Source organism: Callorhinus ursinus, unplaced genomic scaffold (assembly GCF_003265705.2).
Source record: "Callorhinus ursinus isolate GAN/ISIS: 27379988/994484 unplaced genomic scaffold, GSC_fseal_2.0 scaffold42, whole genome shotgun sequence".
NCBI lineage: Eukaryota > Metazoa > Chordata > Mammalia > Carnivora > Otariidae > Callorhinus > Callorhinus ursinus.
In genome coordinates, this window is record NW_027397104.1 from 9,700,254 (window position 1) to 9,708,806 (window position 8,553).

Genomic DNA, 8,553 nt, shown 5'->3' on the forward strand with positions numbered 1-8,553 from the left:
TTTAACCCATTCATTCTTTGGCAGGATGCTCTTTAGCCTCCAAGTATTGGAGTTCTTTCCGACTTTCCTCTTGTGATTGAGTTCTAGTTTCAAAGCATTGTGGTCTGAAAATACGCAGGGAATGATCCCAGTCTTTTGGTACAGGTTGAGACCTGATTTGTGACCTAGGATGTGATCAATTCTGGAGAATGTTCCATGGGCACTAGAGAAGAATGTATTCTGTTGCTTTGGGATGGAATGATCTGAATTTATCTGTGAAGTCCATTTGGTCCAGTGTGTCACTTAAAGCATTTATTTCCTTGTTGATCTTTTGCTTAGATGTTCTGTCCATTTCAGTCAGGGGGATATTAAAGTCCTCCACTATTATTGTATTGTCGTTGTGTTTCTTTGCTTTTGTTATTAATTGGTTTATATAATTGGCTGATCCCATGTTAGGGGCATAGATATTTACAATTGTTAGATCTTCCTGTTGGATAGAGCCTTTAAGTAGGATATAGTGTCCTTCCTCATCTCTTATTACAGTCTTTTGTTTAAAATCTAATTTGTCTGATATAAAGATTGCCACCCCAGCTTTCTTTTGGTGTCCATTAGCATGGTAAATGGTTTTCCACACCCTCACTTTCAATCTGGGGGTGTCTTTGGGTCTAAAGTGAGTCTCTTGCAGACAGCATATTAATGGATCTTGTTTTTTAATCCAATCTGATATCCTGTGTTTTTGATTGGGGCATTTAGCCCATTTACATTCAGGGTAACTATTGAAAGATATGAATTTAATGCCATTGTATTGCCTGTAAGGTGACTGTTACTGTATATTGTCTGTGTTCCTTTCTGGTCTATGCTGCTTTTAGGCTCTGTCTTTGCTTAGAGGACCCCTTTCAATATTTCTTGGAGAGCTGGTTTCGTGTTTGCAAATTCCTTTAGTTTTTGTTTGTCCTGGAAGCTTTTAATCTCTCCTTCTATTTTCAGTGACAGCCTAGCTGGGTATAGTATTCTCGGCTGCATATTTTTCTCGTTTAGTGCTCTGAAGATATCTTGCCAGTCTTTTCTGGCCTGCCAGGTCTCTGTGGATAGGTCTGTTGCCAGTCTAATATTTCTACCATTGTAGGTTACATATCTCTTCTCCCGAGCTGCTTTCAGGATTTTCTCTTTGTCTCTGAGACTCGTAAGTTTTACTATTAGATGTCAGGGTGTTGACCTATTTTTGTTGATTTTGAGAGGGGTTCTCTGTGCCTCCTGGATTTTGATGCCTGTTTCCTTCCCCACATTAGGGAAGTTTTCTGCTATAATTTGCTCCAATATACCTTCTGCCCCTCTCTCTTTCTTCTTCTTCTGGGATCCCAATTATTCTAATGTTGTTTTGTCTTATGGTATCACTTATCTCTTGAATTCTGCCCTCATGATCCAGTTGTTGTTTATCTCTTTCTCAGCTTCTTTATTTTCCATCATTTGGTCTTCTAAATCACTAATTCTCTCTTCTGCCTCATTTATCCTAGCAGTGAGAGCCTCCATTTTTTATTGCACCTCATTAATAGCCTCTTTGATTTTGGCTTGGTTAGATCTTATTTCTTTTATTTCTCCAGAGAGGGTTTCTCTAATATCTTCCAGGCTTTTTTCAAGCCCAGCTAGTATCTTTAAAATCGTCATTCTGAACTCTAGTTCTGACCTCTTACTAATGTCTATATTGATTAGGTCCCTGGCAGTTCGTACTGCCTCTTGTTCTTTTATTCGAGGTGATTTTTTCCGTCTTTCCATTTTGTCCAGAGGACAATAGATGAATGAGAGAAATGCTAACAGGGTAACAACGTCCCCAGAAAAATATACACTAAACAAATCAGAAGAGACCTGAAACTGGGGGGAAAGAAAAAAGAAAAAAAAAGAACACGAAAAAGATTAAAAAAAAAAAAGAATATGATCAAATATGGTCATGCTGCTGCATAGATCAGTGCCACACACTAGATTTTGGGCATATTTTGGTCTGTTAGAAGAAAGTGCCTCCCAAAATTTTAAAGAAAGGAAAACTTATATATGTACAAAAATAAGGGTAAATACGATGAAAGGATTGAATATGACTGTAAAGATGAAAATTATAAAAGATTTTATAAAATGAATTGATAAGAAGTTGGTTGAAAAAAGAAAGAAGAGGAATTAAAAAAAAAAAAGGGAGAGAATGTGATCAGGCAGGAGACTAGAACAAAGCCATACACTAGAGATTTAGGGTATATTTTGGTCTGTTAGAAGAAACTGTATCCCAAAATTTTAAAGAGAGAACAACATATATATACCAAAAATAAGGTTAACTATTATTAAGGAATAGAATATGACTAAAAAGCATTTTTAAAAAAGGGATTGACAAGATATTGGTTGAAAAGGGGAAAAAGAAAATTTAAAAAAGAAAATTAAAAAAATTAACTTTGAAAGACTACAGAGCAGGGGGAAAAATAACCATGAATTCTATGTGCAGTATTCCCCTAGCCCTGGATTTCTGCCGTTCTCATTGATTGGTAAACTTGGTCTTGGCTGGCTGTTCTTGCTGATCTTCTAGGGGAGGGTCCTCTTGCTGTGGTTCCCAAATGTCTTTGCTGGAAGCGGAATTGCCCGGCCCTTGCCGGTCCGGGCTAACTAATCTGCTCACGTTTGCTCTCGGGAGCTTTTATTCCCTGCAAGCTTTCCCTGCAGCTTTGGAGGATGAGAGTGAAGATGGTGGCCTCCCAATCTCCACCTGGAGGAGAGGAGAACTCGGGGCCCCACTCCTCAGTGCACCCCCAGAGAAAAGCAGTCAATCACTCCCGTGTCTCTTGTCTCTGGCTGCACTCCGTGCTCACCTGGCCTATGACCGAGCATTTCTATCTCTGGCACACGACCCCGTGTGGAGTCTCCAAACCCAGCGGATCCCTGCAGTGCACTTCCCCACCACTCCTCCCAGGGGAGGAAAGGGAGTCTCCCCGGATCTGTCACTTGTTGGGTGGCTGCTGGAAGAGTAGTGGCCCAACTGTGCGGCAGATCACGGTTTATGGCAACCCTGAGCTGAGAGCCCGCTCCTCAGCTCCATCTCTGCAGCTGGCTTTCCCGCTCTGATACCTGGGAGCTCTGCCGCACTCAGGCACCCCCGGTCTTTCTGTGACCCCAAGGGTCCTGAGACCACACTGTCCTGCGAGGGTTCCACCCCCTGCTTAGCCACTGGAGTGATGTCCCTCAGTGGAGCTGACTTCTAAAAGTTCCAATTTTGTGCTCCCCTGCTCTATCACTTGCCAGAAGCGGCTGACAGAGGCCCCCTCCCCTGCCGTCTGTCCTCCTGATTATTGCCTCGGATTCATTTCTCTGCATGTCCTACCTTTCAGAAAGTGTTCGCTTTTCTGTTCAGAGAGTTGTTGCTATTCTTTTCTTTGATCTCCTGTTGAGTTCGTAGGTGTTCAGAATGGTTTGATCCCTATTCAGCTGAATTCCTGAGACCAGACGAAATCCAAGTCTCCTACTCCTCTGCCATCTTGCTCCTCCCCCCCTCCATTTTATATAATTTTTTAATGCTCTTTTTTTCTTCATGAACTTACTTTCAACTTTTTTCTCCTCTACATAAAACAGATGCTCTAATATTCAGGCATAAAGCTATATTGCTTGATGAAGGTGGAAAAGAGAAGTAGAAAACAGCAGGAATCCAGACTTCTTTCACTGGACTATTAGGAAATTTGAAGTATTATTTGGGTTGCCTCCTGAAAAAGGTGGTCCAGGTCAAATATTATTAACTTTCTTCTTTTGTTTGTGAAATTACAGGTCAGTCAGACTCTTGGAAAAGGACTCTCTGGTTATTATTTTTGTTTTTGTCATTGAAAGTTTTTCACATGCTACACAAAGTCCCTGAAAATCTAAGTGGGACAAAGTTACATTACATATTTTAAAGCCCAATACTACAATATGCTAATGTAATTAAGCTTCATGAATATAGTATGCAAATCAAATTGTCAAGAACTATACCAAATAGGATTGTTCTTAAAGATAGAACAGATTGGTTCTGAAATTCTTATAAGGATCACTGTTTCATAAATTCCTAAGCAGAATATCATTTTGTACAATGAAAAAGTGCTTTAAGAACATTGTCATCAATATTTAATTTGCACTTTTTTCTCCGTGGAAGTGACACATTTTGATGTAAAGAACAGAAAAATTATATGTTTGTAATGGAAAGGTTTAAAATATCAGTATCTGGAAAGGGTTTACATGTTTTATCTTTCTTTCCCAGCTTTATTGAGATATAATTGACATATAATATTATGTAAATTTAAGGTGTACAATGTGATGATTTGATATAGGTATTACAGAATGATTACCACAATACGGTAATGTATCCACACATTCATCGCCTCAAATAGCTACCTTTTTTTATGGTGAGAATTTTTAAGATTCACTCTCTTAGCAACTCCTCAGTATAGCAACTTTCCAGTATAGCATAGTATTGTTAACTGTAGTCACCATGATGTACACTAAGAACTTATTCACCTTATAACTGGAGTTTTGTACATTTTTGACCACTTCCACCCATTTCCCCCACCTCTCACCTCTGGTGAACAGCAGTCGGCTTTCTGTTTTTAGGAGGGTTTTTTTTTTTTTTTTTTTTTTTTTTATATTCCACATATAAGTGGGATCATATAGGATTTGTCTTTTTCTGTCCAATTTATTTTACTTAGCATAATGCCTTCAAGGTTTATCTATGTTGTTGCAAATGGCAAGAGTTTTTTTTCTTTTTTATGGTTAAATTGTATGTATTATATATATATATAATATATATATCTCACATTTTCTTTATCCATTCTTCTGTTGATGGACTCTTAGCCTGTTAGTCTTAGCTATTGTGGGTAATGCTGCAGTCAATATGGGGGCAAAGATATCTCTTGAAGGTAGACATTTTATTTCCTTCAGATATATACCCAGAACTGGAATTGCTGATTCAGACAGTAGTTCTATTTTTAATTTTTTGAGGAAACTCCACGCTGTTTTCCATAGTGACTCTACCAATTTAGATTTCCAATAAGTGTTCAGGGGTTCCCTTTTCTTTATGTTCTTGCTGGCACTTATTATCTCACGTATTATTGCTGTTATATATTATATATGAATAGGCTTTTCTCCAATTGAAACATAGCATGATACACCACATTACCTTTTATGAAAAATAGCTTAAGTGGAGATGTTCTATGTGGTGTTGATTTTTACCCCATAAATATAATAACAGAAAAGCTGGTTTGAGCCATCAGAGTGACCTGGAATTCCTCAGCTGTTATCATATGAAGGTCATGAGGAGCTATTTGAAGGGCTCATTGAAGAGAACAGTGATAATTGGGTTGTTTCCTCTGCTTTGGGCCTTCTTGCCTTTCATGTTGACCCAGCTCTTATGTCTGGTTGTTTTCTGTGACTTTTCTCTGCTGATCACCCCTTTCTACCCCCAGTGTTTAAGCTTTCAGAGAACTAACCCAAAACAGAATCATGGGGGAAATAAATATGGGCAGGAAGACTGAATTGTTTTGTGTGTGGTCTTTTATATTTTATTATAAAATTAACATTTGCTCATTTCAGAAAAATGAGAAGCAAAGTGAAACAAACAAGGAAAGAAGAAAAATCCCCAAACCCTATAACCCCATCATTAAGAAATCTTCTTTTATGTCATTTTAGTATCATCTCATTTTTTGTTACTTGTTTAGCATAACACATACATTTCTGTTTAAGTGGTCTGTACAAACACACACACACACACACACACACACACATTTTGCTTTTTTAACTGAAATAATATCCTTTGTATTTTTCTGAAGTTATTTGATGTCATTTTTAACGTCATTCCATTCCAACATATGACCGTAGCTCAGTGTACATAATGTTCCTCCAGTGCTGGGCAGGATTTGAGGGTCCTGAAGCACTGCTCCTGGGCTTCAGCTTTGTTGGCAGAGACTGAAGAAGGCAAGTGAGAAATCACCTCCCTGTCATTTAAAAACGTTTTTTTCCTCTGTCCATCAAAGCAGAATATTCTGTGAGATGACTATATCCAAATAATGTAAAAGTAGTTCTTCAGGCACCCCCAAAATTGTATTATAGTAGGTACACCCTATGCCTTCTACTAAAGTTTAACAAAATCATGAATTTCACTTTGAGAAGAAGGATAAAATTCATTATTGAAAATACTATCTGCTCAACCAAAAGCCATGATTGATTGATGGCAGTGGGTGGTGTTTGAATCAGTTACTCTACATTCGCTTAATTAAATAAATGATTGTACTGGTATAGGGCTTGTGTAGCTTATGTTGATTCATTTCTGTCTGATAATCATTATGGAGTTTCAGACCTTGACGTCTCCTCCCCAACTTTCAGTTTTGCAATAAGATTATTTTTAGGGTGAGTCACACACTGGCTAGAACTCTGCAACCATTCACCACTAACTACCTGACCTTTGCGTGAGAAGGTGATGCCTCAGATGGTGACTCCTTTGTAATGTAGCATCCCTTTTAACCATGGATTCCCAGGTGCCTTCCTTCAGTGGTTTCTATTAAAACTTTCATTCTAATTTCCTCTAGGCTATTTGTGGCTGGTAATAAATAGAAGTTTCCTTTCCAAAGAGACTGAAGTATAGTGCTAAGAGCATTAAATTTTACCAGAGTCTTTGCAGATGTTAGCCTTGCATCGTGAGGGGTGCAAGAGGCAGGTAACATTAGGACTGTTGTATTTCTTCCTCTGCATGAGATCTCCATCCCCGCTTTCTCTCTTCTGTCTTATGGCCCACTGCCTGCTGCCCATTTGCTCTGCGTTGGCCCTCTGAAGCCTAAAAGCTAGCTACCTCATTCTGAAATTTATCATCATTGTCAACCAATTTTTTTTTAAAGATTTTATTTATTTATTCATGAGAGACAGAGGGAGAGAGAGAGAGGGAGGGAGGGAGAGAGAGAGAGAGAGAAGCAGAGGGAGAAGCAGGCTCCTGTGGAGCAGGGAGCCCAATGCGGGACCGATCCCAGGACCCTGGGATCATGACCTGAGCGGAAGGCAGACGCTTAACCATCTGAGCCACCCAGGCGCCCTGTCAACCGATTTTTGATATTTTTTTCTCAATTTCAATTGTTGGCTTCACCATCTTATTGATCACCTAGGCCAGAAAGCTGGGAGTCATGGAGGTTCCTCTAACTTCCTCACTGCTTACTCTTAATCAGCTGGAAAGTCCTGACATTTCTATCCCTACATGTTTTCCAAATCTGTCCTCTCCGCTGAATGCTCTATTCCAGATTTGTCTCATCACTTGATTGAATTATTTTAACAGGCTCCTAACTAGTTTGCACATTTCCAGACTTTTCCACTTCAAACCAATAGCTCCACAATGGGTTTCCAAAAGATAAATCTCATTTCTCTGGATAAAACTCCTCAGTCCTGCCCAGCATCTGTGCCATATATTTCAAAGCATGCTCTGCTAATCATCTGCTTAAAAATCACTGGGGGAGGGGTGTTACACAAAATTCAGATTACTGTACCAAAGGTTTTTAATTAGAATTTAGTGGGGACAGAGCCCAGGGACCTGCATCATAAACCAGCTCCCAAGTGACTAAGTACTCAAAGCTTACCCGTCACTGACCTACCTATAGAATAAAATTCAAGTCTTGCTCAGACCTGGTTCCTGTCTACCTCTGTAGACCCTTTCAGCTTCATGCTTTCTGCCCTACTAAGAGGCACCTGCTCTGAGCATCCCCACAGATCTCTGGCTCCCATACGCTTGTCTTTGCTAGCTCATCCTCAATAAGTGCCCTTTCCCAGCTTCTTGGTTTAATCATGACACAGTCAGGCATGGGGGGTCTCCTCTTACCTTGATATTCAGGGTATGGTCCTCAGACCAGCAGCTTCCACTTCACATGGAAATGTGTTAGAAATGTGGAATCTCAGCCCCCAGCCCCAATGCACAGAATAACAATCTGCATATGGACAGTTCTCAGGTAATCTGTACACACAATTCCATTTGAGAAACCTGCTTTGGGAAAAGTTACTAGATCTCTCCGTTTGGACAAAGTTGTGTTTTTTGCAGAGCACTCTGTGTACACATCTGTCTCTTCCACTAGACTGGGGGCTCCTGGAGGGCAAGAAATCCTCCTTATTATCTCTATACTTTCAGCCCCTCTTATTGTCTGTGGCACATGGAGTGGCTCAACAAATGTTTGTTTATTTAAACTGAACTGACCTGTAGGTCAGCCTGGAATGAAAATGCTGCATTCCTGATGAAATGTCCTTTTGCACAAATTTGGTTGCACTTTCATTTTTGGATGCTCTTGCTTTTGGCTGAGCCGATGCTGTTTTTGCCTCCTCTTTCTAAATTCACAGATGGTCTAGAGCGTTTGCTCACAGAGAGAGGATTGCTGCCCGATGTAGATTGCTGTGGGCCAGGCAGCTGGGCTTCCCTGTTGGGTACTGGCCAGACCCTGCTGATTGAAGCTTCCTTCAGGGACTGCATATTTGTTTCTTCTTCCAGGAGGAGCCTCATTTGAGTTCAGACGTGTGTGTGTGTGTGTGTGTGTGTGTGTGTGTGTGTGTGTGTGTGTG